We start from the raw sequence: 24,449 nt of genomic DNA on the forward strand, positions 1-24,449 counted from the left end.
CGTGGGAGGGGGCGGGGCCCGAGGGCGGGGCTGAGCCGACGAAGGCTGGAGCCACAGTGTGATCCCGGAAATCCGAAAACAGGAAGCGGGGCGCGAAGGGCGGGGCCTTCAGGGTGTGCGGGGCGGGGCTTGGAGGGGCGGGACTGAGCTCGGGAGGAGCAGAATGGAGGTGAAGCTGAGTGTGGGCGACTAACGCAGGCGAGGAGAGCTTTTGTTTGTGGTGTGTGGTGTGTAGGTGTCAACTAACAATACTTTCCGGGTACCTACTTCAGTTTCCCATCTATATGTAATAATTAAAAGTATAATTTTGGGGGGGGGCGGTCCCCCGCGGATGGTTCCGCGCGTATAAAGAATGGCATTTGCCACCAAGCCTGCCGACCTGAGTTCCATCCCCAGAAGCCACTAGGTGGAAAGGTGGATGGGGAGGGACCGACTCCCGCAAGCTGTTCTCTGACCTCTAGCCGCCAGATAAATAAATAAATAAATAAATAAATAAATAAATAATAAATAAATGTAATAAGTGTTAAAAGTATAATTTTAATTTTAACTGTTCATTATTAAATAAAGGCAATGCGTGCATGATGAACTAAGGGTTAAAAATAAACAACTAGAGAACCGGCTCAGCGGTTACGAGCAGCAGAAACACCAGGGTTCAGTTCCTAGCTCAGAACTATTCATGACTGCAGTTCCGGGTACCCGACCTCCTCTTCTGACCTCTGCAACAGCAGGCTCACACACCTAAGGCACGCACATACATGCAGACAAAGCATCATACAATAAAACAGAAGCCGAGCTGAAGGCCCTTCTATGCTACATAGCTAGTCTGAGGCCCCCAGGAATACAAGAGACTGCCTGAAAAGGTAATGAAAAGTTGGGGGGGCTGAGGAGATGGGCCCACCTGTAAGATTGCTTACTGTGCAAACATCAGGACTTCAGTTCAAACCCCACTATCCACATTTTTAAAAAAATTTTTTAAGGCCAGACATGAGTCTGGCAGTGATGGTGCAGGCCTTTAATCCTAGCACTCAGGAGGCAGAGGGAGGCAGATCTATGAGTTCCAGGACAGTCTGGTCTACAGATCGAGTCCCAGGACAGCCAGGACTATATAGTGAAACCCTGGCTCAAAAAAAAAAAAAAAGGCTAGACATGAAGTAACCCCCATGCTGTGGAGAGCAGAGGCCAGGGTTACAGCTGGGCCTTGCAGGCTTCCATCCTAGCTCAAAGCTCAATGAGACCCTGTCTCAACATGTCCTGGTAAGTTTTTTATGAACTTGACTCAAGCTAGAGTCATCTGGGATAGAGAACCTCACTTGAGAAGGTGTCCTCATCAGATTGGGGCCTGTAGGCAATCCCGTGAGGCATCTCTTGATTGATTTATACGGGAGGGCCCAGACCACTGTGGGCGGGGCTGCCCCTGTTCATGTTGTCCTAGATGATATAATAAAGAAGGCTACGAGAGCGAGGGAGAACAAGCCAGTAGGCAGCACTACTCCATGGCCTCTGTTTCACTTCCTGCTTCCAGTTCCTGCCTTGAATTCCTGCCCTGACTTTCATTTATGATGGACTATAAACTTTAAGGCAAAATAAACCATTTCCTCTTCAAGTTGCCTTTGGTCATGACCTTTATTACAGCAATAAAAAGCAAAGCGAAGTAATACACAAAGCAGCAAGGGGAGAATGGTGGACCCCAGAATCCTCCTTTCAGCTCTGAGCCCAAGGAAACATGTCTGCACATAACACACACATACATAGACACACATACACCCTCTCTTAGTTAGGGTTTCTTGTGGAATGTTATTTTAGCAGGCAAAGAGGTGTTACTTTTATTTATGCTGCATTTGTTTAATTATGTAAAGATATGTTGCATTTGTTTCACCTTGCCTGCCTAAGGCAACTGATTGGTCTAATAAAGAGCTGAACGGCCAATAGCTAGGCAGGAGAGGGATAGGTGGGGCTGACGGGCAGAGAGAATAAATAGGAGGAGAAATCTAGAAAGAGGGAGAAGAAAGACGAGAGAAGGAGGGAGACACCTGGGGCAAGAAGTCAGGCAGCCGCCAGCCAGCCAAACACATGAAGCGGTGAAAGTAAGATACACAGAAGGAAAGAAAAGTAAAAAGCACTCGGGAGGCAGAGCCAGGCGGATCTCTGTGAGTTCGAGGCCAGCCTGGTCTCCAAAGCGAGTTCCAGGAAAGGCACAAAGCTACACAGAGAAACCCTGTCTCGAAAAACCAAAAAAAAAAAAAAAAAAAAAGATGTTTGATAACCCAAGGCTTTTCATGACAGTGAGGCATGTCTGCTCCCGGCAGCACCAATTTACTTCAGAGAAGATGTTTGAACAAACTCCATATGAAGTTTGTTTTTATTATGGCTAAATTAGTCACTGGGCAAAGAAACTAATCTTGCCTTGACTACTGACAGTATGCTGTACAAACTGGACAAGCAGGACAGAAAGGAAAAAGACTACCAAACTTTCCCAAAACAGGTAGGACAGTCCTTCAAAATTCCTGCTTCATGGAAAAGTCTGCCAGATATTCTCGGCCTGTAGGTCAAAGATTGGATGCCTCAACACTGCAGAGGAACCTTGGGTGACTGTCCAGGCAGCCAGATGTCTGTCATTTCTATAGTTTTGGAAGTGGCTTGCACTGTACTTCCTATTCACTCAGGTAGTATTATATCCTTCTGTGATCTTTAATGGAGTTGAAGACGAGATAGATATAGTTTTCCTTAGTTATGATAGAAAGTAAATTAGATACAGAGCTATCGACTCATCAAGATAGAATAAATAATAGAGTGATTTCTCCAAATTTGCCAAGTGCAAATGGACTGGATATTGTAAATGTAATCCTTATTTGATAATTCTTCTTATTATATGTAGCTTTGCTATGTTAAAATTGAAACCCTTCCTCTTTAGACAAAAAGGGGGAAATGTTGTAGAATATTATTTTACAGTTTCTATTGCTGTGAAGAGACACCATGTCCATGGCAACTCTTATAAAAGAAAACATTTAATTGAGTGGCTTACAATTTCAAAGATTTAGTCCATTATTGTCATGGCAGGACATGGCAGCGGGGAGTACAGCAGTGTGCAGGCAGACATGGTGCTAGAGAAGGAGCTGAGGGTGGAGGAGGTACATCTGATCCCAAAGGCAACAGGAAGTGATCTGAGTGTCACACTGAGCAAAGCTTGAGCAAAGGAGATCTTAAAGTCCACCCCTATGATGACACACTTCCACCAACAAGACCACACCTACTCCAACAAAGCCACGCCTCCAAATAATGCCACACCCTATGAGCTTATGGGTGTTCATTACATTCAAACTACCGTACACCCCAAAACCGAAGTAAAGAAAAGGCCAAAAAGGGAGGAATGTAACTCAGTGGGTGGTGTTTGCCTGCCAGGTGTGAAGACCTGGGCTCAGTCTCCAGTACCACATAAAATTGGGTTTGGTGGCACACAACTGTAATCTCAGCACTAGGGAGGTAGAGGAAGGAGGATTTGAAGTTCAGAGTCATTCTTAGCTGCATAGTGAGTTTGAGGCAAGCCTGACATACAGGAAACCTTATCTCAAAACTAATAAATTATAGAGAATCTCCTAAAGCTTTTTTTTTTTTTTTTTTGGTTTTTTGAGACAGGGTTTCTCTGTGTAGTTTTTTTTTTTTTAAGATTTATTTATTTATTATGTATACAATGTTCTGTCTGCGTATTTGCCTGCACACCAGAAGAGGGCATCAGATTTTATTATAGATGGTCATGAGCCACCATGTGGGTGCCAGGAATTGAACTCAGGACTCCTGGAACAGCAGTCAGTGCTCTTAACCTCTGAGCCATCTCTCTAGCCCCCTCTGTGTAGTTTTGGTGCGTGTCCTGGATCTCACTCTGTAGTCCAACCAGGCTGGCCTCGAACTCACAGAGATCCGGGTGGCTCTGCCTCCTGAGTGCTGGATTAAAGGTGTGCACCACTGCTGCCTGGCTCAAATATCTTTTCACTTTTGCCAGTTTCTAACTCGCCTATTAAGGTTTTCTTTCTTGGAGCTTGGAATTCTTTTTTTTTTTTTTGGCCCGGGGACCCTAAAGCTTTTGTTAGTGCGGATTACCAATATTGTTAATTACTGCATGGCAAATTAAAACCGTGGTGGCTTTAACATTACTATTAATGCATTAAACAATAACCCATTGGGCTGGAGAGATGCCTCAGAGGTTAAGAGCACTGACTGCTCCTCCAGAGGTCCTGAGTTCAATTCCCAGCAACCACATGGTGGCTCACAACCATCTGTAACGAGATCTGGTGCCCTCTTCTGGCCTGCAGTCATACATGTTGTATACATAATAAATAAATGAATCTTTAAAAAAAAAAAACAATAACCCATTATATGCTGTTTCATAGCAATTAGAGTCATTGGAGCTGTAATTTTAATTTTTGTTATGTTTTGCTTTTTTTTTTTTTCTCCAAAACAGGGTTTTTCTGTGTTGCCCTGGCTCTCCTGAAACTCATTCTGTAGACCAGGCTAGCAGAATTCTGCCTTTTGTTTCTGATGTCAGTGACTGAGCCATTTCATGTCCCCTCCAGCAGAGTATAAAGCTTTTATTTCTAGGTTCTTTGCTAACACTGATTCTGCCTATCTTTTGATTTTGGCCACCCTAGACAGCAAAGTGACAGATCATTGTACCTTTAATTTGTGTTTCTGTAATGGTTAATTATGAATGTTGTGCACCTCTGTATTCCTATTCCTATTAGCTATTATTCTCTTTGGAAAAAGGTCTGTACAAATCACTTGTCCATTCTTCGTTTGAGTTATTGGACTTAGTGAATCTTAAAAGCTCTTTATATATTCAGAACCTTGAAGCTTCACCAGATAGAGAGGACACTTAAATTTTTTCTTCTCAGACTGTAGAGCTTTGAGTGAGGGCCTGCTTCAGGGTGAGGTTTTCTGTAGGGTAATCAAATCCAAGCCATCCACTTCTCTGGGGACCATAAATGACACTATCTATAGGTATTATATCTTTTGTTGTGTGTGTATGAGTCTGTGGGCATATGTGAGGGTGGGGGTGTATGCATGTGCATGTGGAAGTCAGAGGCTGATACCGGTGTCTTTCTGGCCATTCTCCATTTCTTTGACATTTTCTTTTCTTTTTTTTTTTTTTGGTTTTTCGAGACAGGGTTTCTCTGTGTAGCTTTGCCCCTTTCCTGGAACTTGCTCTGTAGACCAGGCTGCAACTCATAGATCTGCCTGCCTCTGCTTCCCAAATGCTGGGATTAAAGTGTGCACCACCTTCATTTCTTTATGTGTGTGTGTGTATATATGTGTGTGTGTGTGTGTGTTTGCCTACATGTAAGTACACTTCATACATGCCTGGTGCTTTCAGAGGCCAGGAGAAAGCACTGGATCCGCTGGGACTGGACTTACAGACATTGGACTTACAGACAGTGGAGAGCCACTGTCTGCCCGCTGAGAATCAAAGCCAGGTCTTCTGCAAAAGCAGCCAGTGCTCCTAACTGCCAACCCATCTTTTGAGCACCTCGTCTGATTTTTTGAGACAGGGTCTCTCACTGAACCCGAAATTTGCTGACTCAGGTAGACTGCCTAGCCAGTAAATCCTAGGGCGCCTCCTACTTTACTTCCCCAGAAATGGGATTATAAGTGTCTGGCGTTTTTTCGTGGGTTCTGGGGATTTGAACTCAGGTCTTTGAGCTTGCACAGTAAACACTTTACTGAGTCATTTTCTCAGCCCTAGGTGCTTTTTCTTTTGCTTGTCATTTCCTCCAGGAAGGATCTCCAATCTCCTGTCTGGGCAGCTGGGGCTGAGTACCAGGGCTTTCAAGCCATGCTGGAGTTGGGCCAGGGAAGAGGACCCTCGCCATTCTGAATGGGGACTTTCACAGACCCTTTGCTTAGAGTGTAGCTTCCCCAGGGCACAGCTAAGTCTCCAAAGACGCAGGTGTCTCCTAGGCTATTTGTAACTATTGTTTAGTCTCTGTCAAGGGAAGCCTCCTAGCCCTTGTGGCTCTGGGGATGGAGTGATGCCTCTGGGAAAGATGACAAGAAAAGTCCACTCCTCTCGGCCACCCTAGCCACACAGGACAGCTCCTCTTCCTCTCTCCCGAGCCCTACCTTGCTCTACTGACTACAGACTCACCTGCGGGGGGTGGGGGGTGGGGTGGGGGGGTGGGGGGGCTAGGGTGTGGCTCAGTGGTGGAGGGCTTTGCTTACTAGCATGAACTAGGCTGGCCTGAGATTTCACCCCTACACACATTCTCTCTCTCTCTCTCTCTCTCTCTCTCTCTCTCTCTCTCTCTCTCTCTCTCTCTCACACACACACACACACACACACATGCTGGGCATCAAGCCTGGTACCTGGGCAATGCTAGATAGGGCCTCTCTCACCTACCCACACCCAGTCCTGATACTTAGTTCTTGAAATGGTATGTCTTCTCCTCTTCCTCCCTTTTTAAAATTTTATTTTCTTTTTTGTTTGTTGTTGTTTGTTTGACTGTAACTTTTTTTTAAAGATTTACTCATTTATTATGTATACAGTGTTATATATATATATATATATATATATATATATGTTACACATAATATACATGAACATAGGTGTACGTGTCAGAAGAGGGCATCAGACCTCATTATAGAGGGTTGTGAGCCACCATATGATTGCTGGGAATTGAACTCAGGACCTCTGGAAGAGCAGCCAGTGCTCTTAATGTCTGAGCCATCTCTCCAGCCCACCCTCCACCCCACCCCCCACCCCTGTTTGACGGTAACTTTAAGATGAATCTTTCAGTGGTAGAGGCACAGGCCTTTAATCCCAGCAATCCCTTACTGCCCGGTCTACAGAGTGAGTTCCAGGACAGCCAGAGCTACATAACAACACCCTGTGTCTTGGACGTTTGAGGTTTTATTCATATAACTAAAGTTTTGTTAACTGGAAGTGGCTGAGTTGTCCCCAAGGTCGTGGTTTGGCAGTGTGGCCTCTGCAAACTCACCACTTCACACATACTTGCTCCCCTGTCCCCTCTGTGTCTGGCTTCCCGAGGGCAGAGGAGAATCAGCCGCCCACACCAGATCTGTATCGCTGACGGATGATGGTCCCTCATCCCGGACAACACTTTTCCCCTTTACAAAGCACTTTTGCAATCATTATTATCTCAGGAGCCACAGCCCGGCGATGGAGGCAGACTGTTTGCTATTCTTATCTGTCCTTCACAGGTGGAGAAACTGAGGCTCAAAGAACCTAACGGACTTCTCAGAGGGGGGCAGCATGGCCTGGTGGAGCTGGACCAGGAGCTCTGCTCCCATCAGATGGACCCCTGCACTCTCCCCCTACTCTCTCCCCCTGCACTCCCTCCCCCTGTACTCCCCCTGCACACTCCCTCCCCCTGTAATCCCCCTGCACCCTCTCCCCTGCACTCCCTCCCCCTGCACTCTCTCCCCTGCACTCCCTCCCCCTGCACCCTCTCCCCCTGCACTCTCTCCCCCTGCACCCTCTCCCCTGCACTCCCTCCCCCTGCTCTCTCCCCCTGCTCTCTCCCCCTGCACTCTCCCCCTGCACTCCCTCCCCCTGCACTCTCTCCCCTGCACTCCCTCCCCCTGCACTCTCTCCCCTGCACTCCCTCCCCCTGCACTCCCTCCCCCTGCACTCTCTCCCCCTGCATTCTCTCCCCCTGCACTCCCTCCCCCTGCACCCTCTCCCCTGCACCCTCTCCCCTGCATTCCCTCCCCCTGCTCTCTCCCCCTGCTCTCTCCCCCTGCACTCTCTCCCCTGCACTCCTCCCCCTGCACTCTCTCCCTGCACTCCCTCCCCCTGCACCCTCTCCCTGCACTCCCTCCCCCTGCACCCTCTCCCCTGCACTCCCTCCCCTGCACCCTCTCCCCTGCACTCTCTCCCCTGCACTCCCTCCCCCTGCACCCTCTCCCCCTGCACCCTCTCCCCCTGCACTCTCTCCCCCTGCACTCTCTCCCCTGTTCTCTCCCCCTACACTCTCTCCCCCTGCACTCCCTCCCCCTGCACTCTCTCCCCTGCACTCCCTCCCCCTGCACACTCCCTCCCCCTACACTCTCTCCCCTGCACTCCCTCCCCCTGCACTCTCTCCCCTGCACTCCCTCCCCCTGCACCCTCTCCCCTGCACTCTCTCCCCCTGCATTCTCTCCCCTGTTCTCTCCCCCTACACTCTCTCCCCCTGCACTCCCTCCCCCTGCACTCTCTCCCCTGCACTCCCTCCCCTGCACCCTCTCCCCTGCACTCCCTCCCCCTGCACTCTCTCCCCCTGCACCCTCTCCCCCTGCACCCTCTCCCCTACACCCTCTCCCCCTGCACCCTCTCCCCCTGCACCCTCTCCCCCTGCACCCTCTCCCCCTGCACTCTCTCCCCCTGCACCCTCTCCCCCTGCACTCTCTCCCCCTGCACTCTCTCCCCCTGCACTCCCTCTCCCTGCACCCTCTCCCCCTGCACTCCCTCTCCCTGCACTCCCTCCCCCTGCACCCTCTCCCTGCACTCCCTCTCCCTACACTCCCTCCCCCTGCACCCTCTCCCCTGCACTCCCTCTCCCTACACTCCCTCCCCCTGCACCCTCTCCCCCTGCACTCTCTCCCCCTGCACTCTCTCCCCTGCACCCTCTCCCCCTGCACTCTCTCCCCCTGCACTCCCTCCCCCTGCACCCTCTCCCCTGCACTCCCTCCCCCTGCACTCTCTCCCCCTGCACTCCCTCCCCCTGCACTCTCTCCCCCTGCACTCTCTCTCCCCCTGCACTCTCTCCCCCTGCACTCTCCCCTGCACCCTCTCCCCCTGCACCCTCTCCCCTGCACTCCCTCTCCCTACACTCCCTCCCCTGCACCCTCTCCCCCTGCACCCTCTCCCCTGCACTCCCTCCCCCTGCACTCCCTCCCCCTGCACACTCCCCCCTGCACTCTCTCCCCCTGCACTCTCTCCCCCTGCACTCCCTCCCCCTGCACTCTCTCCCCCTGCACTCCCTCCCCCTGCACTCTCTCCCCCTGCACTCTCTCTCCCCCTGCACTCCCTCCCCCTGCACTCTCCCCCTGCACTCCCCCTGCCCTCCCCCTCTGCCCCTGTCCTGTCCGCTGCTGGCCTGCAGTCTCAGGGAGATCATGGTGTCCTGAGCATCCACACACACACACACCCCCACTCCTGCAGACCTCACTGGCCTTGAGCAGAGGCCAAGGGCTGCTGAGAAGTCGGTCATGATGTCACTGTGTCCTGACACTGAGGGGCTGAGCGGCTTTCAGAGATCATTGCTCACACCCCAGGGGCTGCCTAGTTTTCTGTTTCTTTGTTTTTTGTTTCTTTTTTGGTTTTTCAAGACAGGGTTTCTCTGTGTAGCCCTGGCTGTCCTGGAACTCGCTTTGTAGACCAGGCTGGCCTCAAACTCACAGAGATCCACCTGCCTCTCCCTCCCGAGGGCTGGGATTAAAGGCCGGAGCCATCACCGTCCAACTGCTGGCTAGTTTTTATGTCAGCTTGACACAGGCTAGACTCATTTTGGAAGAGGAAGCTTCCATTGAGAAAAATGTCCCCGGCATGTTGGTCTATGGGCAAGTCTGCAGTGTATTTTTCTTCAGTAGTGATTGATATGGGAGGTCCCAGTGTGTCACCCCTGGACAGGTGCTCCCGGCTGACTAAGAAGGCAAGCCGTCCTCAGGTGTGGTGGCTCAGGCAGGACCCTGAGGCAAAGGCAGGGTCTCTGTGAGTTCCAGGCCAGCCTGGTATATACAGAACTAGTTCCAGGACAGCCAGGGCTACCCAGAGAAACTCTTTCTGGGGGGAGTGGGGGGAGGCTGAGCAAGCCCTGAGGAGTTGGCCAGTAAGCAGCACATTCCTCTCCATCAGCTCCTGCCTCCAGCTTCTTATCTTTAGTCCCTGTCCCGGCTTCCCTTCAGGATGGACTCCAAGCTGTAAGATGAAGTGAACCCTTTCCTCCCCAAGGTCCATTTGATCATGGTGTTTTAGCACCGCAATGGAAACCCTAACCAGGACACCTGCCTGCCTTCCCTAGGAGGAATTAGCATTCTATTTTACCAACGAGGAAGCAGCTCCAAATAAGCAGCTTGCCAACATGACCTGGCCCCTCTAAAAATCTCTCGTGCTTGTGCGTGTGTGTGTGCGTGTGTGCGCGTGCGTGCGTGCGTGCGCGTGTGCGTGTGTGTAGGCCAGAGTTCAGTGTCAGGGACCTCTTTCTCAAAATTGATCTCCACCTTTTTAAAATTTTCATTTTGTTGCTGTTTCTGTTGGAAATTTTTATTTTCTTTATTGTTACTATTATTAGTGCATGTATGTGTGTGCGCATTCAAATCCCACAGTGTGCACAGAGAAGCCAGAAGATAACTTCGTGGGGTTATTTTTATCTCTTCCACCCTCCTGTGAGTTCTGGGGTTGAGCTCAGGTCACTAATCCTGCTGGCAAGTACCTTTAGCAGCTGAGCCTTCTCGCCAGTCCCTTCCTTCATCCTCAGGGAACCTGGAGCTTCCGGATTCGGCATGGCCAGCTGGCCAAGGAGACCAGGGACTCTCCTGTCTCTGCTTCTCAGGTGCTGGCATTCCAAGGCTGCACAACAAGACCAAGCTTTTTAATGTGGGTTCTGAGAGATCAAACTCAGGTCTTAAACTTGGGATTCAAATGCTATTTGTTTATTTATTTATTTATGTTCTGTACATTAGTGTTGTCTTAGTTAGGGCTTTTATTGCTGTGAAGAGACACCATGACCATGGCAACTCTTTTTTTTTTTTTTTTAAAGAATATTTTTTAAACTTTATTTTATGTGCATTGGTGTGAAGGTGTCAGATCCCCTGGAACTGGAGTTAGAGACAGTTGTGAGCTGCCATGTGGGTGCTGGGAACTCTGGAAGAGCAGCCAGTGCTCTTAACCACTGGGCCATCTCTCCAGCAGGCCCCCCCCCACAGCAACTCTTATTAAAGAAAACATTGAATTGGGGTGGCTCGCTTACAGTTTCAGAGGTTCAGTCCATTATCATCATGAGGGCCAGCATGGCGGTGGCATGCAGGTAGACATGGTGCTGGAGCTGAGAGTGCTACATCTTGACCAGAAGGCAGCAGGAAGTCGACTGACTGTCACACTCGTGAAGCTTGAGAAAAGAGACCTCAAAGACTGTTCCCACAGTGACACACTTCCTCCAACAAGGCCACACCTCCCAACAGTGCCGCTCCCTTTGGGGCCATTATTTTTCAAACCGCCACAGATGTTTTGTCTGCATGCATGTCTATGTGAGGGTGTCAGATCCCCTGGAACAAGAGTTAGAGACAGTTGTGAGCTGCCATTGGCTGCCGGGAATCGAACCTGGGTCCTCTGGAAGAGCAACCCAGTGCTCTTAACCACTCAGCCATCTCTCCAACCCGTCAAATGCTTTATTGACTGCATCATCTCTCCAGCCCTAAAAATGTCCCACAGTTGTTGGTTATGGTTCATGGTGGCCAGGTGCTGGCTTTCCCACCAGCTTGTGGTAGATATAACTATGAGCTGCAAGTCTGGAGTCTGAACATCCTGGGGAGGAGAACCCCTTCCTCGTGGAGCACACTTCTGGGAATTTATATCAGGGCCAGCCAAGGTTTGACTGACGGGGATGGTCCTCAGGCATCCAACAGATCCAGGAAGTTTCTAGAAGGTACCCAAGCTGGAGAGGAGTAGGCAGAACATCTCTGTCTCTCTGTCCCGCTTTGCCACGGGAAGCCACGCTTTCCTCCCAGGAGTCATCCCTTTGGAGGCCTTGGCAGATGATGCTCACACTCTCAGGACAGACTTCAGAAAGTGGGGTTAGGGACCGGGAAGGTGGCTCATTCGGTAAAATGCCCACCGTGCAACCATGAGGACCTGAGTTCAGATTCTACACACCTCCGTGAGAGCTGAGTTGGTTCCAATTCCAGCACCGGAGAAGCTAGCTAGCCCACTAGTCAAGCCAGGTGGTGGGCTCCAGGTCCAGGGAGAGACTCAGCCTCAAAAACTATCATGGAGGGGCTGGAAGGATAGAGGGGATGGAGGGATGGAGGGGATGGAGAGATGGAGAGGATGGAGGGCTGGAGGGGTGAAGGGACTGGGGGGGATGGAGGGGATGGAGGGATGGAGGGGCTGGAGGAGCTGGAAGGATAGATGGTCTGGAGAGATGACTCAGCAGTTAAGAGCACTTGCTACTCTTCCAGAGGACCTGAGTTCAGTTTCCAGTACCTGAGTCAGGCGGCTCACAACAACATATAACTCTGCTCCTGGGGATCAAGCCTCTTCTGGGCTCTGCTGGCACACACACACACACACACACACACACACACACACACCATTTTAAAAATTGTAGCATCTTTGGCCTCCTCCATACACACATACCCCCCCCATGTATGCCCATCCCCACATGGGCATGTACAGTGTACATACATGGAAAGAAGACAGGCAGGGAGAAAGAAAGGGGTACAGCTTGCTTATGGTTATATAGCCCTGGTAAAGGGGGCTCTTGGAGTCAGTTTTGAATCTGCTGGCCACAAGTCAACCTGTCTCTCCTGTCTTTCTTCTTCTCCATCCCGACATTCACTAGAGGGTTCTACAGACCCAACTCTGATTCTCCAGATCAACAGAAGCCCCGGGTCTGCAGGGTGAGCGCAAGGTTAGAGCCCCCAGCAGCCACACTGCATCTGGTGGAATGTGCTGGATATGAGAGATTCAGCTCCAACTAGAGAAAGCACAGTTGGACTGGAAATGCACAGTCATCCAAATAGTGAGTACTGGGCCCCACCCTGCTCCCGCCTCAGCCCACAGGCAGGGCACACTGTGTACCCAGCCTTCTAGCCAAGGACAGTGCTTGCCAAGTTGAGGCAAGGGTTGCTATCCCCAGGAACTTATGCCATCTCCTGGGTGGATCTCAAGGTTGTCAAGGGGAATTCTGTGTGGGTGGGCATAGTAGAAGACAGACTAGACTGTCAGGGATCTGGTTCTTGGTGTGGACAAGACACCTGGCTTTTTATTGATCCGTCAAGTAATTTACTCTCATGTTTCCCCTTGGTGCCCAATGCTGAATCAAGCTTACTCTCACAGAGCTCCCAGCTGCCTGTGGGGCCCACCTGCCTTGGCATCGACTCCTTGTCTTCTGGATGGTTCTGGAAGGGGCCATTCATCTCTGGTGTCAGTGACTGGCAATGTATGTTGGATTGTGTCACCCCTCTCTCTCTTCCACAGCTCTCCATTCCTCTTGGAATTTTTGAGAAGCCCTGTGGAGGTGCTGGAGAAATGACTCAGCAGTGAAGAGTACTTGTTGCTCACACCAAGGACCCGGGTTTGATGCTCAGCACCCATGTGACACAGTTCACAACTCTCTGGAACTCCAGTTTTCAAAGGATCGGATGCCCTCTTCTGGCCTCCCTGGGTACTGCATGGATGTGATGCACAGACATGCAGGCAAAACACCAGTACACATGCAATAAATCTTAAGAATGAGAGAGAGAGAGAGAGAGAGAGAGAGAGAGAGAGAGAGAGAGAGAGAGAGAGAGAGAGAGAGAGAGAGAGAGCGCCCAGCAGAGAGTCCTTCTCATTCACCCTGCTCCCTCTCATTTTCTTCCTGTTTCTGATTGCCATGCTTCCTTCTGTCCCAGGGCCTTTGCACACGCCCCTCTCTTTTCCTGATTGTTCCTTTATGGCAAACAGATATCAAGGTGAAGCTCAAGATTCCTCCCCCTGATGTCACACCCTTCGTGTGGGTGGGACCCCAGGCTTCTCCTAACCAGTCGAATGCAGCAAAAGTGCAGGAGGCCATTCCTGTCCATGAGGTACGTTAGACCTTTTCTGTGGCCAGTCTGTACTCTGCTTATTGGGTTGCATAGATGTTTCCTTTATATTTCCCCTAGAAAACTCACACAACAAGCTCAGGAGCAGAGCATTTACCTAGAAATGCTGTAGTTCCAGGTCGGGGTCCAGTCCCTGCCTCCCCAGTCACCGGCTTGGAAGAAGGATGCTGCAGGGTGAATAGAGTTGTAGCACTGGCCTTTCGTCCTGGCTGGAGTAGGACACCACTTGGCTGTTCTATGTGCCAGACTGCAGAAAAGAGGCTGCCCTTCCCATTACTGGACACCCTCCCCCACGTCCCCAACCCCAACCTCGCCCCTCACCACCACCACCACCACCACCACCACCACCACCACCACCACCACCACCACCACCACCACCACCACCACCACCACAGGGTGTTCTTACAAAAAAACACCTCACCTAGTCTGAGTCTGGAGTCACCTCTGCTACTTTAACACTAGGGGGCGCTCTGAATTGGGAGTTTCCTACAAACAGCTGCTCTGAATGGCCCATGGTCCTGCAAGTCACCGGGATAAGCTCATGCAATCACAAGGTTTGAATGGTCAGAATATTTCTTTGAGCTGGACCTTCTTCCTCATATATGGGTAAATAGATCTCTCTGTCTTTCTGCCTCTGTCTGTCTCTCCTTCCCTCCCTTTCCGTTTCTGTCTCTGTCTCTGAAAAGAACTCGCGTAGCCCCGACTAGCTTCTAACTCCCTCTGTGGCTCAGGCAGGCCTTTACCTCCAGATCCCCTGGCCTCCACCTCCTCAGTGCTAGGACCACTATGGCTGTAGCCGGTTTCCTTGTTTGTTGTTTTCTGTTTTGGAGACAGGGTCTTACTGGAGCACAGCAAATTGTCCTGGAAATTCCCTGTCCTGCATCAGCTTTTCGAGCACTGGAATTTTAGGTGTGAGCCATCAAGCCCAGCTGAACAAATTTTTTTTGTTTTTAACATTTCCTGGGGGGGGGGAATCATGAAACAAGTTCAGTGACAGAGCACTTACCTAGCATGGACGCAGCTCTGAGTTGGATGGCGGTGTGTGTGGCATGAACCCAGCAGCGAGACGCTTGACCCGGTGAGTCCTACATCCACAAAGACGTTGAATTCTGCCAGCACCCGGAGTGAACGAGGAAGTTGCCCCTGCTCAGTCGGGCCTCCACGTGAGCGCTCAGTCCTGACTCACACCTTCCCCGAAGGCTTGCAGAGGACCCTCTGTGTAGAAATAGCTGGAGGGTGACAGCTCTGTGTTAAAACACTAAGTGTATCGTCCTCTCACCTTCAGAGAGCAGTGTGACCTTGGCACTGTGCCCGACAGGCAGCTCAGGAAATGCTCCTCTTTCTCCTGTTCCTACCCCACTCAGAGTCCTTCCGAGGACAGCGCCAAGGACCAGTGTTTCCTGGGCAAGCTCTCGGGGCATGGGGGGCCTCTCCCCAACGTGACCAGTTCTAATTGTGTCACTGTTTATCCACCCTCTGCCCTGTCACCAAAAGTAGATCCTGTGAGAGTAAGCCGTGTGCCCTCTGCACTGCTGGGGCCCAACACAGTGCCTGGTATGTGCGGCTACTCACCTTCTCTTTTATTCTTTTAAAATTACACTTTTCTATCTATCTATCTATCTATCTATCTATCTATCTATCTATCTATCTATCTATCTATCTATCTATGTATCTATCTATCTATCTATCTATCTATCTATCTATCTGTCTTGCATGTGTGGCATCCATCCACTATCTGTCTATCTATCTATCTATCTATCTATCCATCCATCCATCATCTGTCCATCCATCCATCCTCTATCTATCTATCTGGCATGTGCGGCTACTCACCTTCTCTTTTTCTCTTTTAAAATTACACTTTTTTTATCTATCTATCTATCTGTCTGTCTGTCTGTCTGTCTATCTATCCATCCATATCTATCTATCTATCTATCTATCTATCCATCTATCCACCCTCTATCTATCTGTCTGTCTGTCCGTCCATCCACCCACCCATACATCTGTCTGTCTGTCTGTCTGTCTATCTATCTATCTGGGAGGAGGTGTACATGCCACGGTAAATATGTGAAGTTCAAAGGACAACTTTTTTGAATCACTTCTCTCCTTCTACCCCATGGGTCCAAGGATCAAATTCAGGCTTGGCAGTAAGAACCTACTGAGCCATTCCATCCACCCCAATTATCTCCTTTTGTTTTGTTTTGAGACAGGGTCTCACCAGGTATGTATACCTGGCTGGCTTGGGACTCCCTATGTAGATCAGGCTGGCTTCAACTCACAGAAATCCACCCACCTCTGCCTCCAGAGTGCTAGGATTAAAGGTGCATGCCCTCACACCTGGCCTAACGGCTGCTTTTGAGTAGATATGTAGTCATCACGCGAGGCATTCTGGGAGAGATATGGGTGGTGATTGACTGGGGGTGGCAGTTCAGAGGTTAGAGGCTCAAATGGCCTGAGGAGAGGCTAGACCACGCATCCTCAAATTTGCTTTTACCGTGGCACAGGTGAACAAGTCGAGCGTGCTTGGGGATGCGCACTGCCGTGAGAATACGCTTTGGTAGAGCGGTGCTCCTGAGCCACCTCCTGGGCATGGCAGGAGTGTGCTTCCATCAGAAGTTCCAGGCTCCTTCCTCTCACACAGGAACGTCTCATCTTTGGATCTGTAGGCAATACACTTGGGAATCCTCTCATTATTGTACCTGCAAGGTCAGAGATTGGAAAACTTGGAGGGAGAAGGCAGGGTGCGGTGAGGAGATAGTTCCTGTGTGGCCATCTTAATGAAGGCCCGTGAGTCAGGCCGGGAGCCTATACCTGAATCCTGGCTACTGGAAATGCTGTGGCTAGAGGCTGACTGAAGCCCAGAAGTTCCAGCCAACCTAGGCAAGAGCGAGAACCCGTAGAAAAAAAAAAGGGGGGGGGAGGTCCAGGAAATGCCTGTACATTATAGAGTTCAGTGCATGGGTGGCATGGACTGGCCCATGTCTCTTCAAAAACTATTCTTTGTGTGTGTTTGGTTGTATGTGGGTGCACTGGTGTGCACACATGTGGTGGCCACAGGTCAACCTTAGTGTTTTCTTCAGCTCCCCTCCCCCCACCTTTCTAGAGTGAAGGCCTTTTCAACATCCTGGAGCTCACCGATTTGGTGAGGCTGGCTAGCCAATAAATCCCAGTGATCTTTCTGCCTCTGCCTCCCCAGTGTTGGAATTCTAGGCCTGAGCCATGAATTCTAGGTGTCTTAGTTAGGGTTCTATTTCTATGAAGAGACATCACGACCACGGCAACTCTTATAAAGGAAAACATTATTTTAAATGATTTATTTATTTTTATTTTCTGTACATTGGTGTTTTGCCTGCATGGATGTCTGTGTGAGGGTGTCAGATCTTGGAATTATGGACAGTTGTGAGCTGCCATGGGGATGCTGGAAATTGAACCCGTGTCCCCTAGAAGAGCAGCAGCCAGTGCTCCCAACTGCTGAGCCATCTCTCCAGCCTCATAAAGGAAAATGTTTAATTGAGGCTAGTTTACAGTTTTAGGGGTTTAATCTTTTATCATCATGGCAGGAAACATGGCAGCATGCAGGCAGACATGTTGTCGGAGAAGGAGCTGAGAGTTCTACATCTTGATCTGCAGGCAGCAGAAGGAGACTGTGTGTCACACTGGATGTAGCTTGAGCATCTAAGACCTCAATCTGGGCGGTGGTGGTGCACACCTTTAATCCCAGCACTCGGGAGGCAGAGCCAGGTAGATCTCTGTGCGTTCGAGTCCAGCCTGGTCTACAAAAGTGAGATCCAGGACAGGCTCCAAAGCTACACAGAGGAACCCTGTCTCAAAAACAAACAAACCCCCCAAAACTCAAAGCCTACCCCCACATTGACACACTTCCTCCAACAAAGCCACACCTCCTAATAGTGCCACTGCCTATGGGCCAAGCATTCAAACACATGAGTCTATGGGGGCCATTCCTATTCACACCACCACACGAAGCATTAACACGCTCAACTCCTTGAGATTCTTTTTTTTTTTTTTTTTTTTTTTTTTGGTTTTTCGAGACAGGGTTTCTCTGTGTAGCTTTGTGCCTTTCCTGGAGCTCACTTGGTAGCCCAGGCTGGCCTCGAACTCACAGAGATCCGCCTAGCTCTGCCTCCCAAGTGCTGGGATTAAAGGCGTGCGCCACCAACGCCCGGCTCTCCTTGAGATTCTTATGCTGAAGCCTAGCCTGGTGTTTTTGGAGAAATCTATAGAGATGTGATCATGGACAAATGGACTCCCAGGGAAAGATTCTAGTCGAAGGCTGCTGCTCTGAGATCAGGAAGATGCTAGACTTCTCTGCTCTGGGTAAGGACACAGCCAGAACACAGCTTGGCTACAGCCAGGAGGAGCGCTTCCCCCAGGGCTCCATCGGCTCAAACTGACCATGGCCTTTCAGCCCCCCGAACTGTGAGAAAATGACGTCTGCTGTCTAACTCACAGCCTGTGGTTTTTGTTATGACCGCCAAGTAGACTATGACAGGACTGTCCAAAATCTCTATTTTACCAACACTTTTGTCTGTTTGTTTCTTGAGACAAACTCAGGCTGTAGTCCAGGTTGGTCTGGAGCTTACTATGTAGCCCAGGTTGGCTTGAACTCATCACAATCATTATTCCTCTCTCTCAGTGCTGGAATTATAAGTGTGAGCCACCATGTACATGCTGGGGAGTGAACCCTGGTTCTCTGGAAGAGCATACATGCTCTTTTTGTTCTGTGTAGCCTTGGCTCTCCTGGAACTCACTTTGTAAACCAGGCTGGCCTCGAACTCACAGAGATCTGCCTGCTTCTGCCTCCCGAGTGTTGGGGTTAGACATGGACTACCATGCCTTGCATCCAGTGTTCTTAACCTCTGAGTCATCTCTCCAGCTCCCACTTGTTAGATTTCTTGCCTCCAAAACGAGAGAGAGAGAGAGAGAGAGAGAGAGAGAGAGAGAGAGAGAGAGAGAGAGAGAGAGAGAGAGAGAGAGAGAGAGAGAGAGAGAGAGAGAGAAATGTTCAGGTGCAGACCTTTATCAGCTAACAGCAGCCCTGGCCGATTCTCTGGTGTTTGATGACGCCACCCCACCAGGACTTGAGTCCCGCGTGTGCAACTCAGGCTCACCGCTAGGTGGCGCTAATACAGCAAAAATCAGGAAGGCGGCCGGCTGGGAGGGGGAAACAAACGCTTTTCAATGGTCCGTTTTGGGGTGTGTGTGTGTGTGTGTGTGTGTGTGTGTGTGTGTGTGTGTGTGTGTGTGTGTGTGTGTGTGTGTGTGTGTGTGTTTTGTATGAGTAAATCGAGTGAATCTTAATTAATTTATTTATTTTGAGACAAGGTCTTTCTTTATTTTGAGACAAGGTCTTTCTCCATAACTCTGGCTGTCCTGAGGGCTGCCTGGGAACAGTCTGTCAGGCCGTTGTTGCCTTGGTTTGTAAATGGCCATTTTCCCTGTGACCTCACTTGACCTCCTTTCTATGGGTGTCTGTCTGCACACAAGTTTGACCTTTTTTTTTTTTTTTTTTTTTTTTTTAAAGATTTATTTATTTATTATGTATACAGAAGAGGGCGCCAGATCTCATTACAGATGGTTGTGAGCCACCATGTGGTTGCTGGGAATTGAACTCAGGACCTCTGGAAGAGCAGTCGGTGCTCTTAACCTCTGAGCCATCTCTCCAGCCCCCAAGTTTGACCTTTTTTATGAAGACACAAGTCATATTGGATTAGAGCCTACCCTAACAACCTTAATTTTAGGGGGCTGGAGAGATGACTCAGAGGTTAAGAGCACTGGCTTCTCTTCCAGAGGACCTGAGTTCAATTCCCAGCACCCACATGGTGACTCACAACCATCTATAGTGAGATCTCGTGCCTCTTCTGGCATAAAGTCAATAGAGCACTCATATACATAAAATAAAAAAGCCTTAGTTTTAACTTGATTACCTCTGTAAACAATCTATCTTGAGGTCACAATCTGAGGTGGGGGGGTAGGACCCCAACATCTTTTTCCCTCACTTCCTCTCTCCCTTGCTCCCCTTATGGTGCTGGGGTGAACCCAGGGTTTTGCACATTGTTTTAGGCAAGTGCCCTAACACTGTTTTGAGACAGGATCTTGCTAAGTTATTCAGGCTGGTCTTGAACTTTAGATTATCATATCAGCCTCCTGGATAGCTGAATTACAAGCCTATGCCATTAGGTCCAACATTTTTTTTCTTTTTAGATGAGAGAAGCCCTCCAGCAACACACCACATAGCCCTGGCTGTCCTGGTATTCACTCTGTAGACCAGGTTGGACTGAAACTCAGAGATCCACCTGCTTCTGCCTCCCAGGTTCTGGGATTAAAGGTATAGGCCACCACCTCTGGGCCTCTATCTTATTTATTTATTTATTTGTTTATTTATTTATTTATTTATTTATTTATTTATTTATTTATTTATTTATTTATTTATTCATACAACAGGGTGTCTAGACTGGCTAACAAGGAGGCTCCAGGAAACTTTCTGTCTCTGTACCTAACTTTTTTTTTGGGGGGTGGGGGGACAGGGTCTCACTATGTAACCCTAGGTGGCCTGGAGCTCACAGGGAGCCTCCTGCCTCTGCTTTCCAAGTGCTGGAATTAAAGGTGACTGCCAGTGTGCCGGGCTCGGCAGTGTTCTGTGTTTCACTTTGGAATATTTGCACACAGATAGCGATAGCACCCAAGTCTACACTGATTTTCTTGGAAAAACCAAGTCTGTCAACTTTATCATCTCTACTATTATTATTATTTTGTGTACCTTCATTTTGACTATGACCTCTCTCACATGAGGAATTTTTCCACTTGTGGGGTCATGTTGGTGCTCACAAAGTTCTGGAATTTGTCTCATTTCAGATTTTGAATTTTCCGGTTGGGGACACACTGCTTGTGTTCCTGTTCCTATAGCCCCTATAACAAATCGACGCAAACCAGATAGTTATTTACTTTTACTTTTTGATTTTGGGATGGGGTCGAGGGAGGGGGACCCCGCAGGTGGTCACAGCAGGCAGGGAAGCAAACCTTGAAGAGGTGAGAACGAAAACTGACTCTGTCAACCTGGATCAAGACTTCAGGGGTCTGATCCCAGGCGGTTTATTCCCGACAAATTTAAACACAGTATGATTTGGAAAAAAACGTTTCCTGGTATAATATAATCCCTGGTGCACAAGGAAGTGTAATTACATAGAAACTCCTCTCAGGGTACATGTTATTTCTTCCAAGAAAATGGGTTCTAGAGATAGGCCACCTGTACTAACTTAAGGGCCTCAAGAAGGGTCCGGTCAGGTCTCAGTCATACAGATAGCATAGAAGTCATCTGGGCTATTAGCCACCTCTGGTCCTGGTCGTAGGAGCTTGGGGAGCCCCTGGCTGTAAGGATCATTTAGATTACTAGCCACCTTTGGTCCTGGTTGTAGGAGCTTGATATGGCCTGGTCCAACAGATAACACAGATCACCAGGTTGTTAATCATTTCTAATTCCCAGCTTTCTGGATGGAAGAACAGGTTTTTCATCTTTCCCATTGGAAAGACAATCCCGGTGCTTAGTATTCCTGGTTTCTCTGGAGATCTGTGCGCATGAGGACCTTCGTGCTGTGCTCCCAACATCTAGGTATGTTGCCCAGTCTGTTCTTGAACTCATAGGCGCAACTGTATCAGACCCCCTGAATAGCTGAGACTATAGGCATCATCAGTGTGCCCAGTTGGGTAGTTCAGAACAACAGATATTTATTCTCTCCCAGCTCTGGCAACTAAAGGTTGGAAATGAACTTGACAGAATCTGCTCCCTCTAGGAGGATCTGAGGCCTGAGACTCTGTTCTTGCCTGTGGCTAGCTTCTGGCCCACCAACTATCCCTGCATTCTTTGCCTTCCAGGAGAATCTCTCCATTTCCATCATCCTATGTGACCTTAGCTTTACTAATGATATCTACAATGACCCAGTCTTCAATAAGGCCATGTTCTGAGGTACTGAGGGTTAGGAGATTTTTTTTTCATTTTCATTTCTCTTCTTCTTCTTCTTCTTCTTCTTCTTCTTCTTCTTCTTCTTTTTTTTTGGTTTTTCGAGACAGGGTTTCTCTGTGTAGCTTTGCGCCTTTCCTGGAACTCGCTCTGTAGCCCAGGCTGGCATCAAACTCACAGAGATCCGCCTGGCTCTGCCTCCCGAGTGCTGGGATTAAAGGTGTGCGCCACAACCAGCCAGCTCATTTTTTTTCTTATCTTATTTAGAATGATCTTATGTAGCCCAGGCAGGTTTGATCTGACCAGGTAGCTGTCTTAGTTAGGGTTTTATTGCTGTGGAGAGACACCATGACCACAGCAACACTTTTTTTTTAAAATGTTCATTGGTGTTTTTCCTGCATGTGTGTCTGTGTGAGGGTGTCGGATCCCCTGGAACTGTAGTTACAGGCAGTTGTGAGCTGCCTTGTGGGTGCTGGAAATTGAACCCGGGTCCTCTGGAAGAGCAGCCAGTGCTCTTAACCACTGAGCCATCTCTCCAGCCCCTACGACAGCAACTCTTACAATGGCAACTCTTACATTTTTTAATTTTTATTTTTTTGTTATTCATCTATTTATTTACATCCTGGCCACAGCCTCCTCCATTCTCTCTGCCCAGTCCCTTCCTCCCTTCCCCTCCTGCTCCCACACCTCCCCCAAATCCTCTACTTTTCCATCTCCATCCAGGAAAGGGCAGGTCTCCCATGAGTATCAATAAAACATGGCATATCAAATTGCAGTAAAACTAAGCACCTCCCCATGTGTTAAGGTTGGGCAAGGTGACCCAGTATAAAGAGTAGGTTCCCAAAAGCCAGCAAAAGAGTCGGAGACAGCCCCTATTCCCACTGTTAGGAGTCCTGCAAGAGGACCAAGCTACACAATTGTAATATATAAGCCGAGGGCCTAGGTCAGTCCCGTGCAGGTTCCCTGGTTGTCTGTTCAGTCTCTGTCAGCCTCTATGAGCCCAGGCAAACTTGCCATCTCCTGTGACCAGATTGGTGCCTGGCCTAATTATCATCAGAGAGGCACCATCCAGCAACTGATGGAGGCAGATGCAGAGACCCGCAGCCGAACATGAGGTGGAATTTGTGAATCCTGTGGAGTTGGAGAAAGGAGTGTAGGAGCCAGAGGGGTCAAGGACACCACGGGAAGGCTCATACAATCAAAGGAAAACATTTCATTCTGGCTGGCTTATAGTTTGCTGGAGAAGGAGCTGAAAGTTCTATAGCTTGATTCACAGGCAGCAGAAGGAAAACTGTCACACTAGCTGGACTTGAGCTTATAAGGCCTCAAAGCCCATTTCCACAACGACACACTTCCTTCAACAAGGCCACACCCACTCCAACAAGGCCACACCCACTCCAAACAAGACCACACCCACTCCAACAAGGCCACACCCACTCCAACAAGGCCACACCTCCTACTAGTGCCGCTGTGTATGGGCCAAGCATTCAAACACATTTAGTCAATGGGGGCCATGCCTATTCGAACCACCATAGTAGCTGGGGATGATCTTGACCTTCTGATCTTCCTGCCTCCCCCTTTTGGGTGCTGGGATTCTACTAGCATGCCTGGTTTTTGAGGTGCTGGAGACCAAACCCAGGGTTCCTGCAAGTGCAAGCACTCTTAGCTGAGCTACACTCCCAGCTCCAAGATTAGAATTAATATATCTTTTAGGGGGACATAAACCCTAAGGTCCTAAGAAATGTGCTGTACTGCCAAAGCCTCCTCAGTGGACGAATTCAATATTCATTCTCCAGACCTCCCCATAGTGTGTGTGTGTGTGTGTGTGTGTGTGTGTGTGTGTGTGTGTGTGTGTTAGAGGAGGAGACGATCTCTTCTTGTCTTCCCCTCTTCCCTGGGAAGGGTATGTGGCAATGTCAGGCAGCTTTGTAAACATTAGCAGGCCTGGAAGACATTGGGACTGACTCCTTCATCCTCAACAGTTTGGAAAACCAAGGACTGAAATTGCAGGGCTCTATTGGCTGGTCAGAGGGATGAGACCTGAGTGGATGAGACCTGAGTCCTCTGGCCCTGGGAGATGTGACAACCAGAACTGTCTGGAAGGTGATGAATAGACCTGGCTCTGGAAATCCTGAGCCTCATATGGTCCCTGTCTAACAAAGTCGAGCGCATGTAGCGGTGTGCCCGAGATTCCATCTCCAGGCGGAAGGTGAGAACCCATAGCAGGAACTGTTCTCCGATCTCCACTTATGTATGCATGTCCCTGCACTCACAGGTGACCCACACATAGACACACAGAGGACAAATTCCCTCAGGAAAAAATGACCTGTTCTGGAGACTTCAGAAACAGCCTAAGGCCTGCCTAAAAAGTAGACAGGAGAGTGGTCCTTGGGGCCATTGTTTACTCTCACGCCTTAGGAGTGTGCTCTGCTCCATTAGGCAATAAAGGCATCACTAAGCAGTGTGTCTTGTCTCTTTTCACGGAGATCTCAAGAATGGAGAAGCAGAGGGGACTCCAAACCAAGAGCCCAGGGAGGGTACATCCCTAAAGGAAGGTGTTGTATGACAAGTTTATTGCTGACTTGGGGGGGGGTGCTAGTGAATCTGGTCGGTTTCAGGGACTTCCTGAAGCTATTTTGAGTTATTACCCTTCCTGTTTAAGGAGGTTCCTGAAGTTATTTTGAAT

The sequence above is a fragment of the Peromyscus leucopus genome, chromosome 16_21, assembly GCF_004664715.2.
Source record: "Peromyscus leucopus breed LL Stock chromosome 16_21, UCI_PerLeu_2.1, whole genome shotgun sequence".
Classification (NCBI taxonomy): Eukaryota; Metazoa; Chordata; class Mammalia; order Rodentia; family Cricetidae; genus Peromyscus; species Peromyscus leucopus.